Here is a 19173-nt window from a genome sequence, read left to right on the forward strand (position 1 = left end):
GAAGAATTAAGCTCTGCCCAAATAGATCCTGAATCCCCATGATGTTGGCTAACAAATGATATACAAAAATTAACCAGACAATGACTTTCATTTTTTGGTCCCCCGTATCCTAAATGTGTACATAATACCTTGCTACAAGCCCAATGTACAATGTACAGATCATTTAATGTACAGTCACCCCTGGGGCACAAATTAATTATAGTGTATATTATGTTTGATCGATTCATAGTATTTAGTATGCAGTCAGACAAGTGAATGCAACAAAATACTGGTATTTTAGATTCATTATCTACGTCATCAGCATTGACACCCCCACCATCCCGCAGGCGCTGATCTTGGTCAGTGGTGGTATAATTTTTACAAGTCTTGCACCCACAAAAATCGTTGCAAGACAAACCTGACCTACGACATGAGCACATCCCTCCTTCACAATGAGTTTTCACACAGTTAAAATTAACATTCTCTTTGAGGACACACTCTGGGGTGGGGCCGTTGTCATCCATGTGATAGACAATTCATTGTTTGATACTCCCAGTTGTTGGTGTATATTTGTTGACATTTATTTTTATACAATTTTTTTTTCTCTTTGTTGCAATTGTTGGGGCTGTATTCGTTGCTGTTTCATTTTCCTGTGTTCTATTCCTGTGCGCATCTTCTATTCGCAGCTGTTTTTAGAAATACTTTGCAAGGTGAGTTAGGGATACATTTTCAGGTTTGTTATGTTCATGTTTGTTGACATTTAATCCAATAGTCTGTTCAGCATTTCACATACTCAGTTTGTCCAACACTCGTCGCTATGTGCACGTGGTTGAGTTCCATCATATCTCTCTCTCTCTCTCTATCTCTATCTCTATCTCTATCTCTATCTCTCTCTATCTCTCTCTATCTCTCTCTATCTCTCTCTATCTCTCTCTCTATCTCTATCTCTATCTCTATCTCTATCTCTATCTCTATCTCTATCTCTATCTCTATCTCTATCTCTATCTCTATCTCTATCTCTCTATCTCTATCTCTCTATCTATCTCTCTATATCTCTATATCTATCTCTCTATCTATCTCTCTATCTATCTCTCTATCTATCTCTCTATCTATCTCTCTATCTATCTCTCTATCTATCTCTCTCTCTCTCTCCAGGTACGTTCTTGGGATGCACTGGTTTTTGAAGAACAATTTGGGTTTGGGGATGGTGAGGTGTTTTCTTGTTTTGATGTCTAATATTGATTTCTGATTGGGGGCAGTTTATTATTCCAGAGCTGTATTTGAACACTGGTATTGCGAATTGGTTTATGGCTTTGATTTTGTTTCTTGGGGAGAAATTTTCAGGATCAGCTTCGTTCTACGTAGGTATTCTTTGGCAATTGTTTTACATATTTGGTTGTGACATATTTGGTGGCCCTCTTCTACTCCGAGGTATTTGTATGATGCTTCATTTTTCTGACTGCTGTATTGTTGTGTCAAGGTCAACTTTTATATTGTCTGTTTTTGTTGGTTTACCTTCTACAAATGTGCACTTGGCACACTTATCGAGTCCAAATTCCATTTGAATGTCCTCGGACAACTGTTTTAGCAGTTTTAGCTGTTCTGTCAATTTTTTGTCATTTGGGCATCCTCCATCGTGCAAAGTCCTTCCTTGGCACGCCTGAGTTCCTGACCACATACAAAGCTTCTGTCCGCAGTCTGATGGAGTACTGCTCTCCTCTCTGGGCTGGTGCTCTTGCCTCTCACCTTTCTTGGCTTCACACTGTGAAAACCAAGGCATTTAGGAACATTAGTAACTCCCACGATCAGGCTGAGTTGTTGGGTCTCTCACTCTCTCACCGCAGGCAGGTCAGTGGTCTTTCAGTCTTATACTGCCTCCTCTCTGGTCTCGCCACCCCTGCTCTGTCTGAGATATGTCCACCCCCATATTTCCACAGGGCGCTCAAGGTCCACCAGCAACCCCCTTCTCGTAAAATTACCAAAATCAAGAATCACTGCTCACCTTCACTCTTTCATGCCTCTTTTTCCCCACCTATGGAACAAACTCCAACACTCCCTTCAATCCCAGTCCTTCCCTCCAGATCTTCAAAACAGCTGTTCACCACCACCTCTTATCTTCCCCCATCCAAATCCACGATCTTTTCTACCTCTGCTAAACCACCCCAAACCCACCTCCTTCAAATTCCCTGCTTTCCTTTTTGAAAGTCGCTGTCATGTAAGGACCTGAAAGTCCCTGTCATGTCCATCTTGTTTACCTCGTGTATCCTGCCCCATCCCTCTCCCTTCCACAGATCCCCTCATGTCTCTGTTCCCCACTGTTTTTTCCTCCCCTCTCCTACCTCCTCCCTTTTTTGTGCGTTTGTGTGTTACCTCTCATACGAGCCTCGACAGTGTACACAAATTCTTTTTTTTAAGGTGGTGGAAAATTTGGTTCTTCGCATTTTGCAATTAAATTTTCAAGTGTGGCCTTTTTCAGTTGTAGGCAGTCAATTGTTCCATGACAACCTTTCTTACATTCCTTTTGTTCTGCCTCTAAACCTTCATGTTGTGTTCGGTGATGGTACAACATTTCTGTAATGATTCCTGTTTGAAGTTTGTATGTTGTTGGTGGACATATTATTGACCGGTATTTATGAGGGAGTTGGGTTTCTTCCGATTTTGGGATGAGAAATGTATTTCCTTCTACAATTTCTTTCCAGAAAGTGGCAATAATGAGATGACACGAGTGATAATGATGACAATGAACAAGATCAAGAAATTCAACATTTGGAAGCATCAGAGGAATCTGAATCAGATTATGATGGGAATGGCAATGAGACACAGCAAAATGCCAGGGAAGACCAAAACATAGTTGACTCTCCCAGTGATGAAAGTACTAATCGCTCCTTTAATGAATCCGGACCGAATGGACAACCAAACATCCTTCAAGCAAGACAATATATTGCAAAATCATGAAGAAAATGGAACGCTGCTCCACCAGCAGCATCACATACTCGAGCATGTGACATTATCACTTTCAAATATGGACCTACAATTACTATTGAAAGCAAATTGCAAGTTTTCCATTCATTTTGACTGATGATATGTTATCAAATATTGTCAATTTCACAAATAAACATGCTGTGGCATACTATCAAACTCAGAATGCAGGTACAGAGTGGAAACAATTGATCTGCAAGAACTCAAAGCCATTTTGGGACTCCTGTTTTTACTTGGGGTTTTAAAAGGCAATCTTGAAAACATTTGTCATTTTTGGAGTGATGGTCCACTTGGAAGACCTGTCTTCAAAGTGACCAGGTCTGTCAACCTATCAAAAGTATGCATTCCCACCTTCATTTTGCTCATGCTGACACATGTGTTGAAAGAAGAGCACTTGATAAATTCGCACCATTCATAGAATTGTGGACTGAATTAATTGGAGAGAAACTGCAAGAACAATTACACACCATCTGAAGAAGTATGCATTGCTGAACAACTGATCCCGTGCCAAGAACGCTCTGCATTCAGGCAATATCTGCCCTCAAAGACAGATAAATATGGTATGAAACTTTTCCGTCTGGCTGACTACAACAGTCGCTATGATGGCGTACCATATACAGGAAAAGCAGCAAATGATGGCATACCATATACTTGGATAATCGTTGTTTGGATTTGACAAGGACACAACTATTGTCTCATATGTTCCAAAGAAGAGTAATTTCACGATGATGCATCATGATGACAAGGTGGATTCAGTAACTGGTAAAGTATTCAACTGGTAATTGGCAAACAAGGTGGATTCAGTATCCCCTGATTATACTTGACTATAATCGCAACAAGGGAGCAGTGGGTACTGTTGACCAGCTGTGCCACTCATAGTGTCCAGCAGAAAACCAAATGCTGGCCACTGGCCCATTTCATGAACATGTTGAACTTGTGTGCCATAAACACATTTGTAATGTTCTTGCACATGTACCTGGTGTTGGCTTAATGGTTATGGTGGTGGGCTTGGGATCCTAAGATCCTGAGTTCAAATCCCACTTGGCTGTTGAAGTAATACCAGGTGGGATTGACTCTGCCTGTCATCCTCCTGTGCTTGGCAAAAATGAGTGCCAGCTTGCTGGTATCCTGTGTCGGAGTGGTGACCTGTCCAGGATTGTGTCCAATAGCCAAGGATACTGCTTTGGCAGCACTAACGCTCTGTACAGAGTATGGCCCCAATGGATGCATGGATTGCACATGTTCCCTGACCGGAAAGGAGGAATAATGCACTTAAGACGACTGATTCTCATCCACTTGGGAATGGAATCATCAAGCCATTCATGGAAAACAGGACACAAAATGTGGTTGGATTGAGCCTGCCAATACAGAATGCAATGAAAGTTTGTGTCATTGAACTGAGACTTCCAGGACCTCCAGAAGGACATGGGGATGAGCCAATGCAGGTATCATCAAGGAAGAGGTGCTGCAGATGCACATCCAGAAGAAAGTCTTCCTGAATGTGCAAGAGATGCAAGAAGACTGCTTGTGCACAGCACTCTACAAAGAATGAGGTTTTCGAATGCCACCAGCCATATTCCTGAGTAAAGATTCTTGACGACCAGGACAGAGTAAACTGATAAAATTGGTTTGTAAAAGATATTTTGACATGTATGCTAATTTTTTTATTATTATTATTGGGAATTATAAATACATTTGTTCAAATAGTTTGTTTCATTTTCTTATTATATCGGGTACATTTGGAAACAGAAGACATATGGGTCCCAGAGGACCCAGTTCATGTGTAAACGTAAGTAAAATATTCCATGCATCAAAGGGTATCTAGGGCTATCTATGCAGGCTCAACTATGCAGGTTAATCCATGCAATATTCACATTCTCTTTAAGTAGTGTACGTGTGACTGTTTGGTGTGGAATCACAGTTCGCAGCATTTTTGGACCCACTTTTTTTGAAGATTAAAACAGAAACACAGTCACTGTTAATGCTGAGTGTAATAAGCAAATGCTACATGTGTTTCTTCTTCCAAAGCTTAATGAACCTAACTTGCAGGACTGTTGATTTCAAGAAGACGATGCATTGAACTGTTGCGATAGCATTTTCCTGCAAAGCTAATCTCCAAATGTGGAGATGTGAATTGGCCTCTGAGATCTCCTGATCTCAACCCTCCTGTTTATTTGCCCCTGTTGGAGTGAGTCCGAAATGGGGGCTTATGGATTTGGTCTCAATTTTCGTGTCTGTGCATGCATGTGTATGTGCATCCGCAACCATATCTCGGACATGCATGGACCAATTTTATTCGCACTTGGCACACAGACAACACATGATGGCATGTATGTGTGTATATATATATATATATATAAATATATATATATTGTTACGTTTGAGGGGGGTATGCATTCAAAGGGTAATTAGGATGTTTAATTAGGTATGCCATGCTGTTCGAGTGTACCAGGATCTCGATGTAATAAGTAGCAATTCAGTGGTGATAAGTTGTCTCGTAAATGTCCATTTCTTCAAGGGGGAAATGATAATTGTCACGTAATTAGATAGGGACACGGGATAGGGTAAGTGTGTCTGCGTAAACCCCTTTTAGTAGTCCCTGGAGGCTGGCCGTGACGTCACAGGACAGTGCTGCGGATGGCTCCGCCCCGTGATCACGATTGGCGGAAGGCAACGGCGCAGGGCCAATAAAACGGCTCGATTGGAAGTGACGAGAACGGGAGGATAAAAAGGTTCTGTTCGGGGTCGAAAAGGAAAAGGAAGAAGATCGGTACCGAAAAACTGTTCTGGTGGAGGTTGTTGTGCTGGGAGCGTGCTTTTTGTTGGGCTGTTTTCGATCCTTGTTTCATCGTGTCTTGGAGCCTTGCTGAGCCTCGTGCCTCACCTTGGTTGGCTCTGGGGTTCTGCTGGCTCGGAGTACGGGGTCAAACGGCGGGCGGACCTGCCTCCCTCCCCTGCTCGCAATTTGGCGCCAGAACTGGTTTCCTGGCGGCTGTGAGTGGACTTGGGCCAAGACCAGGAGGTCGACAGCACCACGGTTTCTCCTGCCCCCCTGACGAGAGCAAGGCCAGCTCGTCCGATGCCAATCCAGGGACAGTTGCGTCCACACCACGGTCCAGCCTGACCACCAGGAATAGCTACGTTTTGTGTGTGTGTGTGTGTGTGTGTGTGTGTGTGTGTGTGTGTGTGTGTGTGTGTGTGTGTGTGTGTGTGTGTGTGTGTGTGTGTGTGTGTACCTGGCGCCTTAGAGGGTTTGAGATTTGTATATTCATTGGAATTGTCTGTGTTTTCCCCACGCCCGAACCCACACCACCATCCCGTCGAATCGCCCCGGATCCCTCTTCTTGCCGAGTCTTGTTATTTCTGGTTAGAGGAATAAACGTTATCAACTCAGTGAAAAGCGACTCGTGCCACCTTCCTCGTCCCGTTTGCGGTAGAGCGATTAGAACCGCCAACTTTGGGTTATAAATAAATAAACCGCCTCCATCGTTTCGGCTCATTCTACGTTGGCGGGATTGTTCAAGTCCCGTGGACGTTACAATATATATATATATATATATATATATATATATATATATATATATATATATATATATATATATATATATATGTATCCCTGTGTCGTAAGAGGCGACCAGGGTTGCGTCAGGAAGGGCATCCGGTGTAAAACATGTGCCAAATCACGATGCGGATCATACGGATGATCCGCTGTGGCGACCCCGAACGGGAGCAGCCGAAAGAAGAAGAAGAAGATGTATATATATATATATATATATATATATATATATATATATATATATATATATATATATATATGTATATGTAAATACACAAACACACACACACACATCATTTTGTTTTGCAATGCGATCAAAGCTGGCTGACTGGCGGCCGTTTTTGTTGCAAAAAAATCCCGGTGTTGAACACGACCTCAACCATTTCTCGGACATGCATTTAGCGATGTTGTTAAAACTTGGCACTCAGATAGTGAATGATAGCTTACATATGCACGTCATGTGTTTTTTCGAGATCAGATCTAACATGGCTGACTGGTGGCCATTTTGTTACCTGAATGTCTCCTCAACCATTTCTCAGACATGCATGGTCTGATTTTGTTCAAACTTGGCACAAGTACAGTCCATGAAGGCCTACACGTGCCCCTCACTACACGTGTCCCTCACTACACGTGTCCCCTCACCCACACCTCCCCTCACGTGCTCCTCAATCATCAAAGATTGCTGACTGGTAGACTGGCGGCCATTTTAGTTGTACATAAATAAGGGCTAGCCTTGTAACTCCGTACAGCAAAATTACTAAAACAACGGGAGCTCTGATATTTTGTCTTTTTTTAACTTGTTTCCTGTGGAGATATTTAAAGGAATAGAGTGAACAGGAACAGGCCACACAATCGATGAACTGAAGGGAAACCTTACAAGTAAAATTCATGTCATTCCAATAGATTCGCTTGTGAAGGTTATGAGGGGTATGAGTAACAGAACAATGGAAAGGGGGGCATTGTACTGACATTTTCAAAACCACATATTCTAAAGAAATTCCGATGTCTATACTTTATAAATGTTAATACAAGTGAATAATTTCAGTGTCCTGTTTTTTTTTCTTCTTTTTTTTTCCCTTCTTTGGCACACTCTGTATATTGTGGGTATTTGACACTTGACTTGACAGGTCCATTCAAAAAATTTCAGAATTTGTTAGGATTGGGGTTTTCAGTATCTTCTTCTTAGCTCATCTGGAACATAGTTCCTGGGAGCTTATGGGACGGCGCGTCCATCCGTCCACAAATACTTGCAACTTCTTCTCCGAAACTTCCCATATGATTTCGATGAAACTTTACCACAACCTTCATCACCCTGTATGTTCCAAAGTTTGTTCGGGGCATGAAAAAAAAAATCGGTCTTTGAGGGGGTCTATGGGGTTTTCCCCCCAAAAGAGGTATTTGCTTTCTTCTCAGAAACTATACACGCTATTCCTATGAAACTTCACCACAATCTTCATCATCTGTGATGTACCAAAGTTTGTTCACAGCATTAAGAAAATCGGAATCTGCGGGGGTGTCTACGGACGGAATTTCCGGGGGTGGCGTTGCCCCCAAAAATATGTATTTGCTTTCTTCTTTGCAACTACAGACATAATTTCGATGAAACTTCACCACAACCTTCATCACCCGTAGTGTACCAAAGTTTATGAACACCATTAAAAAAATCGTGGTCTATGGGGGGTTTTCCCCCAAAAATATGTATTTGCTTTCTTCTTTGCAACTACAGACATAATTTCACTGAAACTTCACCACAACCTTCACCACCCGTGATGTACGAAAGTTTATTAACACCATTTTAAAAATCGTGGTCTTTGGGGGGTTTGCCTCCCAAAATAGGTATTTGCTTTCTTCTCAGAAACCACACAATTCTGATGAAACTTGACCATGACTTTCATCACCTGTGATGTATTGAAGATTGTTCATGACATTTTAAAAATTGGGGTCTGAGGGAGGGGGTGCACGGAGGGTTGCTCCCCAAAATATTTATTTGCTTTTCTTCTCCAAAACTACACACACAATTTCATTGAAACTTGACCCCGATCTTCATCACCCGTGAAGTACTAAACGTTGTTCATGACTTAAAATAAAATTGGGGTCAAAGCGAGTGTATTGGGGGGGGGGCTGGAAGAACACCAGGCAATATAACATTCAGAGCAAGGGTGGTGGAGGAGGGTTGACCCCCAAAATATGCATTCTTTCTTCTCCGAAACTACACACAATTTCAACGAAACTTGACCACAACCTTCATCACCCATGACGTACCAAAATTTGTTCGCGCTATTAAAAAAATTGGGATCAAAGGGGATTTATGGGAGGCCAGTGGGGGTTGACCACCAAAATAGGTATTTTCTATAACATTGGTTCATTGGTACATTTTGCTGATTCCATCCCATGTTGACATCCTCCTCGGTATCATTATTCTACCAGGTGAGCGCCCAGGGCTATTGCCCCTATTTTTAAAATCTATATTGTTCCAGCCACGGGCTGTTCCGGTTACTCGGTTCGAGTCCAACTGGTTGCGTCAAAACGACCGCTACTGCCAGCGAAGTTCACAGTCCCTAGTAACTTCCCAGGACTGTTTGCCATGTTGCAATATTTGGAGGGACCATGGAAGTCACAATGTGAAGTGCCAAAAGGCACTCGCGACCTTTCTAATCCGGCCGAGCAACCATTGGCCATGAGTATGGTCTGAGAATGGTTTGAACCGGCTTTTGTATTACACTACAACCGGCTCAAACCATCAAACGAGGCAACCAGAACTAGTAGAATCAAATCCCGAGACCAGGTATATTTATTAACAAACTAGCAAATACAAACCGTCGCTACGCTGACGGGAATATTAAGTGGGGAGGGGAGTAAGACTAAGGGGAGGGAGAAAGGAGGGAGGGAGAGGGATGGGTGGGGGAGCAAGCAAGGAGGGGGGAGCAAAGAAGGATGGGGGAGTGAGTGAGGAGGGGTTGTGAAGTGAGAATGGGAGCGAGGAGGGGTTGTGGAGTGAGAAGGGGAGCGAGGAGGGGTTGGGGTGCGAGGAGGGGTTGGGGAGTGAGGAGGGGTGGGGGAGGGGGGAGGGGTGGGGGAGTGAGGAGGGGTTTGGGAGTGGGGAGGGTTGGGGAGTGAGGAGTGGTTGGGGAGTGAGAAGAGGAGCGAGGAGGAATGGGTGATGGAAGATTGCATGAGGGGAGGGCAAGGGAAGGCAGTGTGAGGGAAGGGCAAGGGAAGGCAGTGTGAGGGGAGGGCAAGGGAAGGCAGCGTGAGGGGAGGGCAAGGGAAGGCAGCGTGAGGGGAGAGTCTATCCGGAGATAATCACCGTCCAGACATGTCACGGAGATAACCACCGTCCGGATACGTCTTGAGATGACCATCGTCCGGGTACATCCGGAGATAATCACCGTCCAGACATATCACGGAGATAACCACCGTCTGGATACGTCTTGAGATGACCATCGTCCGGGTACATCCGGAGATAACCACCGTCCAGATATGTCTGGAGGTAACCACTGTCCAGATACGTTCTGTGCCGTTGGGAGTCCCCCCCCACCCCACCACCACTCCAAGCTACCTTACTTAATGCCGAATTCTGGGGGGACTCTCTCTGCCCCTCAACCCCCCACAACTGCCCTCACTGTCACTTTGCACCTGACCGCCTCTCCTGGGTGCTCTGTCACTCTAACCCCCACCCCCTGTGCCTCTGAGATACCTGGTCCACTTGCACCAAAAATTAAAAAAATATATATAACATTAATCGTTTTATTATGAAAAGGAATCAAACGTAAATGTTGACAAACTAAACCAGGCCAGGATCGTGGGCGACGGACTCGCTCAGGGTGACGGAGCATGAACCACTCCCTCAGGGTGACGGAGCACGAACCACTAGCTCAGGGTGACAGAACACGAATCACTCGCTCAGGGTGACGGAGCACGAACCACTCGCTCAGGGTGACGGAGCACGAACCACTCGCTCAGGGTGACGGAGCACGAACCACTCGCTCAGGGTGACGGAGCACGAACCACTCGCTCAGGGTGACGGAGCACGAACCACTCCCTCAGGGTGACGGAGCACGAACCACTCGCTCAGGATGACGGAGCACGAACCATTCGCTCAGGGTGACGGAGCACGAACCACTCGCTCAGGGTGACGGAGCACGAACCACTCGCGCAGGGTGACGGAGCACGAACCACTCGCTCAGGGTGACGGAGCACGAACCACTCACTCAGGGTGACGGAGCACGAACCACTCGCTCAGGATGACGGAGCATGAACCACTTGCTCAGGACGACGTGACGCATGAACCACTTGCTCAGGACGACGTGACGCATGAACCACTCGCTCTGAATGATGTGGCGCGGCAAAGCGTCCGCAGAGAGTGAACGGTTCACTCAATGACGTAGAATGGTCCTGTTATCGACAATGGGCGCTTGACAAGTGGCTTAAGCATTCATGCAAGCACTCCAATGAAATAGTTGACAAGGAGCGGTTGGCCAGGCTGTCGCTGCATACCATAAAGCTTTACCTTTAACTTTAAAGCCCGTCTTCACCACGCACACAGCACTGAATGAAACAAAATGATTTTATTCCCAAAAGGGTTGCAGCTTAATGCAGAACACCCTTGGCGACATCGCAAATTTTAATCACCTGTGAAATAAACATTGCAGAAAATCTGCCATTTTGCTGGCTGGTCTGTGCACGTGGCACATGGTACATCGGTTTGAAGTCCGCGCAAATGTTTTTGCTTTAAAAAAAAAAAACTTCCGTTTTTTATCAGATTTGCTTTGATTCCCTGTAGAGCACCTCGTGAAACCTCCAAAAATATCGACACAGATCTGACAGATGCTATGGATAGGCAGTCCTTCTGGGGGACAGGGCGTGAGGTCTAACAGCGAATGCATTAAATCATATTAGTGGGGCAACTTAGCTAAATATAGCATAACAATTGTGCATTTTGTGAGGAAAGCACCAAATTAGGCACACTAGTAGCCTATCATATTATGAACAGATTTGGATATTGGGCCATCTCAAGTTTTTGATGGCAGTGGAAAATGGCTGCCACAGCCATCAGCAGCTGAATTTGAGATGGCCCAATATACAAATCTGTTCATAATATGTTAGGCTACTATTGTGCCAAATTTGGTGCTTTCCTCACAAAATGCACAATTGTTAGGCTAAGTTGCCCCACTGGTGGGGCAACTTAGCTAAATATAGCATATATAGCGAGAGTTGATGTTCCTCAGCGTTGGCTCAGACCGTTCTGTTGCCGGCTGGCGACCTCTCTCCGGCTTTCTCCACCGACCCGTGGTTCTGCGCGGCACGGCAGGCTGGCTGTGCTCCGAGCTCTGACTGCCCTCCACTGGACTCGAACCCTGGCGGACTGCTGGCTTCCTCCGACTCGACGCCAGCTCGACTCCAGACTTCCACTCTCTGCAGCTCCCCGGCGGATTGCTTGCTTGGCGTTCAGCGCGCCTTTATATGGGATCCGTGGGTTAAGTCTGATCTTTCACCTCTCACCCTTCACCCCTTGCTGGCTCCGCCCCTTTGGATCTTTTGATCCGATTTCGTCGCGAAATGCGGACATGCGTGGACGTGGGTGAAATCATCAACCACGCGGACATTGCAGGAGTCATTGGCTCCCGCCCCAACGAGGGAGTCCCCGCGTTTGGTGGCAGAGATGTTGTTTGTTGGGATTCTCCGTTGCTGACGAAACGATGGCGGCGCAATGGAGATGGAGGTGAGGCGATGTCGTGCGTTTGTGGAGATGGTGAGATGTCGTGGTTGGCGCTGTGGTGGGGATGGCGTGGTTGTTGAGAGGCGGTTGTGGTTGTTCCAAAATAAAGATAGCAAAGAATAATGGCTGACTCAAAGATCACAGCCCGGTTACACGAATAAATCCGTTGAGACATCGGTGGGGAAATCTAATCTGAACACACACTTATCGATATAACTGATCTCTTGGAAGCCTGAATGGTGTTCTGTGAATTTCCACAACCGTAACAATATATTCAAATGTTTATAATTTCATTTAGATTTAATGTACAACACTGTAAGACATATACAGATGATCAGAATGCAATTATCTTCAATTTGATGCATCACACATGTATATTGGATATGATTTGGGCCTTCTGCATGCCATTTTGATTCCATCCGTAAATTGAATTCGATGCAAATCGATAAAAGTATAATTTTAGGGTACCCCTATTCAAAAGGTCAAAACAGGTAGTGCATCCCAAAATTTTCAATGTTAACATTCATATTTGTGTTCAGTATACCCAGGGGATTCAGAAAAACATAGGTTTGCTGGGAGGTGTGCACTGTGGCCATATCTGGCCCATGGCCTACAAGAACACCTGCGTTTCCCGCAGGTAGTGGACGAAAATTTTACTGTATAGTCACACGGTGTGACGATATGTGTAATAGACATATAGTCACATCATCCCACCCCTATCCCTCTCTCTCCCACCCCTATCCCTCTCTCTCCCTCTTTCCTGCTGCTCCCCATCCTCCCCTCTGTTAACGACTGATGGTTTAGTTTTCAATTTAAAACTGCTTCCCCAAAGGGTAGCATGTACGAATCGGATTGAGAGGGAACCGACGGAAGGGGTGCAAAGTTCGCTGCATGTGTGAGCAAGCATGCATTCAGGCAGGCCTTTGCCAGATAGATAGCATGAGTTTTAAATGCTCCCACCTGGTTTTATGTGGAACCCGGCAGTTAAAAAGAAAATGTTCCTGTTTCAGCACGTTTTATCGCCTTTCCAATCCCCTCCCTTCACATTTCCTTCCCTTCCGTGCCCCTCACGCCGCCTTCCATTTCCTTCACCTCACGCTGCCTTCCCTCCCAATGTGCTGCCTTCCCTTCCCTTCCCTTCCGATTATGCTACCTTCCCTCCACATCCTTTCACTCTTACCCCCTCCACCCCCATAGACATCTCCTGGCAGTCACCACATGTTGTATTAACCTACTCTTATAACGTCCCCCATTTCCTTCAATCCTGCACTACCCCACCACCCCCTTCTCCACAAGTCCCACTCCCAAACACAAGTTGAGAACCCCTACACTCATGCTTACCTCCTCCCAAACCCCCTCCCCTTCAACACCTCCCCCTCCTCTCTCCCCCATCCTCCTTTCTCCCAACCCCCCACCCGGAGTGTATAGCGACGTTTGGTGAGGTGAGCCCTCTCCCCACCCCTTTCCTCGCTCTTCCTCCTTTCCTGGCTCACCCCTTCCTCACCCCTCCGAGCTACCCACCTCTCCTCCCCCTCCCCTCTTCCTTCTCTCACTCTGTTGTCCATCTCCCCCCCCCCACCTCAATATGTAATTGTAATTGCTCGTCGTCAATAAATTGTTTGCTGCAAGTCAAGGCATTGTTAAGCAGGCTAAAAAAAAAAGGTGAATTATAACCCAGTGAGAGACAGTGAGGTGATCAAGGACGAGCATTGGTAAAGTATTGTGACGGAAATGGCCCTTACGGGAATACTAAATATACAACCGGCTCAGTTCCCCCATTAAATTCATGTATAGATAGGTTGTGTGGTATCAGGGACGATATGTGTGTGTCGGGAGGTGTAACAGACTCTTTTTATGTTCGTGCTCTGGTGGTGAAACGAGAGATCGTTATTATTCCTTCCTCATTCCGGAATAGGCCCCTCCCAGTCGGCTGAGAGGAGTGTCCGACAGCGAGGGGTGTGGCCTAGACAGGAAGTGACGTGAAGGGGAGGAGCCTTTGGTCAAGGAGTCGCTGAGACAGGCGTGTGTCGAAGGAGCTCGCGTGTCGAGGCGAGAGAGAGAAAAGAAAAAGGCAGTGGTGAATCGGCGGCAGAGAAAGCGAAACCCGCACATCGATTCACCTCACGACTCGAAGGAGAAAAGAAAAGGGGCCGAAAGGAGTGCTGTGTGTGAGGAACGGCCGGGTTCTCGAGGCGAGCGAACGGAGGAGGCACCGTGTTGGGTCTGCCGGGAGAGACCCTGAACCGACCTGCACGTCGGTGATTCGACCGAGAGAGGAACTGAGGGGACGAAGCGGGAGTCGGGATTCGAGGCGGGAAGGCCGAGGAGGATACGCCGGAGCGTCTGACGGTCCTTGCTCACCTCACGGCTCGACACGTTGTGATCCGCCTGCGGAACTCGGACCTCGACTGGGACCTTGTATGGAGAACAGGCCAGGCCGGGATTCGTGTGCTGAACCCTGGAGAGAGATCGGCGATCTCGCATCGTCGACGCTGCTCGGAGCCAGAACGCGCTGAGGAGAACCGCGCACGCGGTGACGAACAAGAGGCGACGGGACTTGCTGCGCCATCTCCTGCCGCGCGGCACGTTCGGGTGGGAGTTCGAACCCGTGGACACCCGCTGGTTTTCACGAGCGACCTTCGTGTTTTTGGACACGGTCCTCTTGTCCATGAGCCATCACCAAGTACTCCGTCTTGTCCTGCATGCATGTTTGTCTGCACGTGTTGTGTAAGGCATATTTCGTAGTAATCCCCTCGAAACCTTTTAGCCGTGGTTCCCTAGTTAATAACGGGTTGATTGTTAATAAAACCACTGTCGTGTTATTGCTTGTGTTGTGATCCCTGATGTCCCCAATAAATCTGGTTAATTCTGATGGAGTTGCCGCCAGGCCCGTAGCCAGGGCTCAGTATTAAGGGGGGCATATGAACTGGATGGGGGGGGGCACAATTATTATATTTAATATTTTTGATAACCCGTTATACTATTGTATTCATGCAGCATTGACACATCTATACTGAGGTTGCCGTCGCATACTAACCAAATTGATCTCAGCTAGATTTAATATGTTCCGATGTTTTTGGCCTAAATTATTCGAATGCAGGAGAGCCACAACAAACTGGCACATTCACAATGCAGATATTCAATGATTAGACAATTGGCACCAATTCAGGTGTACTTATACAAGGTGTTGTCAAGAATTGGCATAAGAAAATTAATATACCAGAGATACAATGACTAAACGGGGGAGGTTGGCACCAGAATCGGTGCACTTTGAAATAAGATACAGGAGGCTATGACCTGCGATCATCACGTTAAACTATCAACAGCAAATACGACCAGCCTGAAGATACCACAAGGTCCGCATTTAAATCAGTCAATTACACAGAGGTAAGGTTATGTACAAAGCACTAGATATGGGATATGCAAAGCACCAAACACAACATTTAACTTAAACATCAGAAGTACAAAGCAGCCGACCACGGCGGGTGCTGACCACCACCACACTGCAACCACAACCACACACGCATCACCAGCAGTCACACACACAATCTGAACTCCTCGTATCGTTTTTATACCACTGTACTCGCTGTCAGAAGAGCTGCAGGTGACGCGTCTCGGTGTGGAATCTTCTGAGGACCTTCTCCTTCCATTCGTTCAGGCATTTACGTGTGAGGTCTCTCTCGAAGACCAGCCGTACCAGTTGTGCCTTGCGTGCATGGCGCATGGACCGTCGATGGTCAGTGAAGACATTCCTCAACGTTGAGAATGAGTTTTCACACATGGCAGTGGACGCACCAAATGTTAGTCCAAGTCTCAGAGCAGTCACTACACTTGGCATGGCTTCCAGCGTTTTGTGGTATGTTGAGAGGAGTTTTTGTGTTGTCCATCTCTCGTTTGGCTGCTTTTCTGTCTGTGAGCGAATAAACTGCTTTGCAACCACACACTCTGTTTCACTGATGGTTGACTTTGTTAATGTCATGATGTGCTGGAGCAAGTGGGGATCCAAAAACGTGCTATTTTCAGGATTCAAGGCAGCGAGTGAACGGGAAAGTTGTGTGTTGCGCTCACTGAAGCGCTGAGCGATCTCTCCAAGCACAGTGTCAATTGCGCTGTAAAAAACCCTCTGCAGTTCCGTCTTGTCATTGTCGTTTTGTCCTGTAGTCTCCAAAACTACAAACTGTTCCAAGTTCTTATGCATTGTGCGTCTCCGTTTTGGTGGTGCAGGTGTAGAAGTGCGAGCATCGTTGGCCTTGTTCCACAGATCAGTGAACTCATCCTCAGAGCGGAGTTTCTTCACGCACTCTGCAGCACTCGCCTCCAGTTCCAACCCCGTTAGCAAGTCCATGTCCTCTGCCTGCAAGAGTCTGTTAGGGCCATCTAACAACATCAGCAGTTTTTGTACAAAGATAGCAGTGAACATGAAGGCAGGCCCAGAGACTTCCCGCAAAAGCCCAATAGCCTCCATCCTCATCTCTGCACCGTAGGCGCGCTCTGCATCAATCTCCGACAGTAAGGATGTGATATCCTTAAAAGATCCTATGATCACAGACACGGTGGCGAAATGTCCCGTCCACCTTTGATCAAGAAGTCGTTTTAAGCGCTCACCTTTATACCGTGCAGCAACAGTGGGCTTTCTGAAAAATTTGTACGGGCAACAACAAACCTCGAGGAAATCAGTGACAGCTTTCTCTGCTGCCAGTGCGTGGTTGACTACCAGATGGAGTTGGTGATTTAAGCAGTGCACATTGGGGATTTCTCTTTAAAATATCTCTTGCAACAACTTTTGCACCCCACCGTGCTTCCCAGCCATTACCGAAGCCCCGTCGTACACCTGACTTAATATTTTTGACGTGTCAAGTCCTGTTTTTGTCAGCTCTGCAATTATTAGGTCTGTCAATGTTTTTGCATCTCCAGCGTCGGCTGTAGCTATTGTGAGTAGACGCTCTATTGCTTCATTTGATGCCAATACAAAGCGAATGATGATTGATGTGTTCACATTCAGTGGGGTTCCTCGTTCCATCCACCTTGATGGTAAACCACGATGTGCCTACTTCTTCCACGATGGCATCGGTCACAACATTACTCAATGTGCAGATCAGTTCATTCTGCATTTCCGGACTAGTATAGCTTGCATTTCGTGGGATATGCTTTATTTTTTCGGCTAGCTCGGTGTCTTTTTTGAGTGTGTAGTTTAAAAGCGAGAGGACGAGCCCACTGTGCCCGTCTGACATATCCTCAAAATTATCAAGGCTCCCTCTAAAAGGTATCTGATTTTCAGCGAGAAATCCCACAACATCTATAACAGCAGACACATAGTACCGGTTTCTATTTAGCTGGTCAGCATTGAGGAGTGTCGAAATCTCCTTACCACAATCAATGCGCCTCTCATTCTCCTTCCACCTCAAAACACAAGTTAAATGTTCCTTTGAAGTTGCGTGTTTGTGAAACCCCGTCTTTCTCAACGGCATGTTTCCAATTCCGGTAGCCTCGCACTGTGAAAGTAGAGTCCACTGGGCCACGTGCGGTGTTGAACTTCCTACATGGATAGCAGAATGCTGCATCTGTCTGCACACTGTATTCCAGCCATTCATTAGTCTGGTACCACGAGGACACAAACGAGCGACTCTTGTTCTGAAACAGATGGCCAGGGTACCGCTGTACAACAACTTGATTCGGTCTCTCACTTCCAAGATCATCGGGAAGCGGCTTGACAGTCACACCCGACCCCGAGGCCGCCGCCGAGCGTGGCAACTCGGCTGCCTGCGCTGGGGCTACAGCCGCAGGGGTGACGTTGCTGGCTTGGCCAGGTTAGCCAGCTTCTGTCGGTATTTCATCGACATGATCGTCTTTTCCTCCTCCTCCTCCTCCTCCAACTCCTCCCACAACATGTCTTTCATCATCTTCTTCATTTTCGTGGCTTGCATTTTTTCCTTTTCTGAGCCATTTTCGTATATCCATCATCCACGTCTTTTTCTCCTGCTGGTAGCTCGTGCTCTGTGATTCGTCCCTCGTGACTCGCGTCACTAATCTCGCGACTCGCCAGATTTGACGGTTGACGGTTTTATTTATTAAATGATCCATGCATCAAAAACAGGTTTTATCTGCATAATTTCAAATGTAAGCACGATTGCAAACACACATATTTTTAATTTTTATTCTAAAATTACTTTTGTAAGATGGAGGGTTGACGGGTTGTGAAGGTCACGTGGTGTACGTGCACTTCATCTTTAATAATGTAAATTTGTCTTTTACTTAATCATATTATCATATTATGACGATATTACATTTATACCGAACTTACAACCAATCAGGTAACCTGCTCAATAGGGTCTCCATATCGAATATGCTGATTGGCTGTTCCTTAAAACTAAATGATCCACAATATTATAAATATAGATATGATATATACACACATATATAACTGTGTATATCTTCTTCTTCTTCTTTCGGCTGCTCCCGTTTGGGGTCGCCACAGCGGATCATCCGTATGATCCGCATACTGATTTGGCACACGTTTTACGCCGGATGCCCTTCCTGACGCAACCCTGGTAGCCTCTTACGACACAGGGATATGGTACACCTATTTTAACCGGGGTATACACCGGCCCAGTATACTGGTACTCATTTCACCGACCTCAGAAGGATGACAGGCTGAGTCAACCCCTGGTGTATTAATTCAGTGGCCCAACGGGGCTTGAACTCAGGACCTTTTGGATCCCAAGCCGCTGCCCTAACCACTGCGCCAACACCAGGCTCGACATATATAACTGTGTATATATATATATATATATATATAAATATATACACACATATATAACCACCCACAACATCGACATTCGACACGAGGTCTTGGCTGCTGGCGTTGGTGCTTGCGTTATTATCTTTCATCTTGTGGTCTTGGACTGTATTGTCTTGCCAATTGCTTTTGGAGATGCGCTGA

Source organism: Eptatretus burgeri, unplaced genomic scaffold (genome assembly GCF_056783735.1).
Source record: "Eptatretus burgeri isolate ZD-2024b unplaced genomic scaffold, Ebu_testis_v1 Ebu_testis_scaffold_3163, whole genome shotgun sequence".
NCBI lineage: Eukaryota > Metazoa > Chordata > Myxini > Myxiniformes > Myxinidae > Eptatretus > Eptatretus burgeri.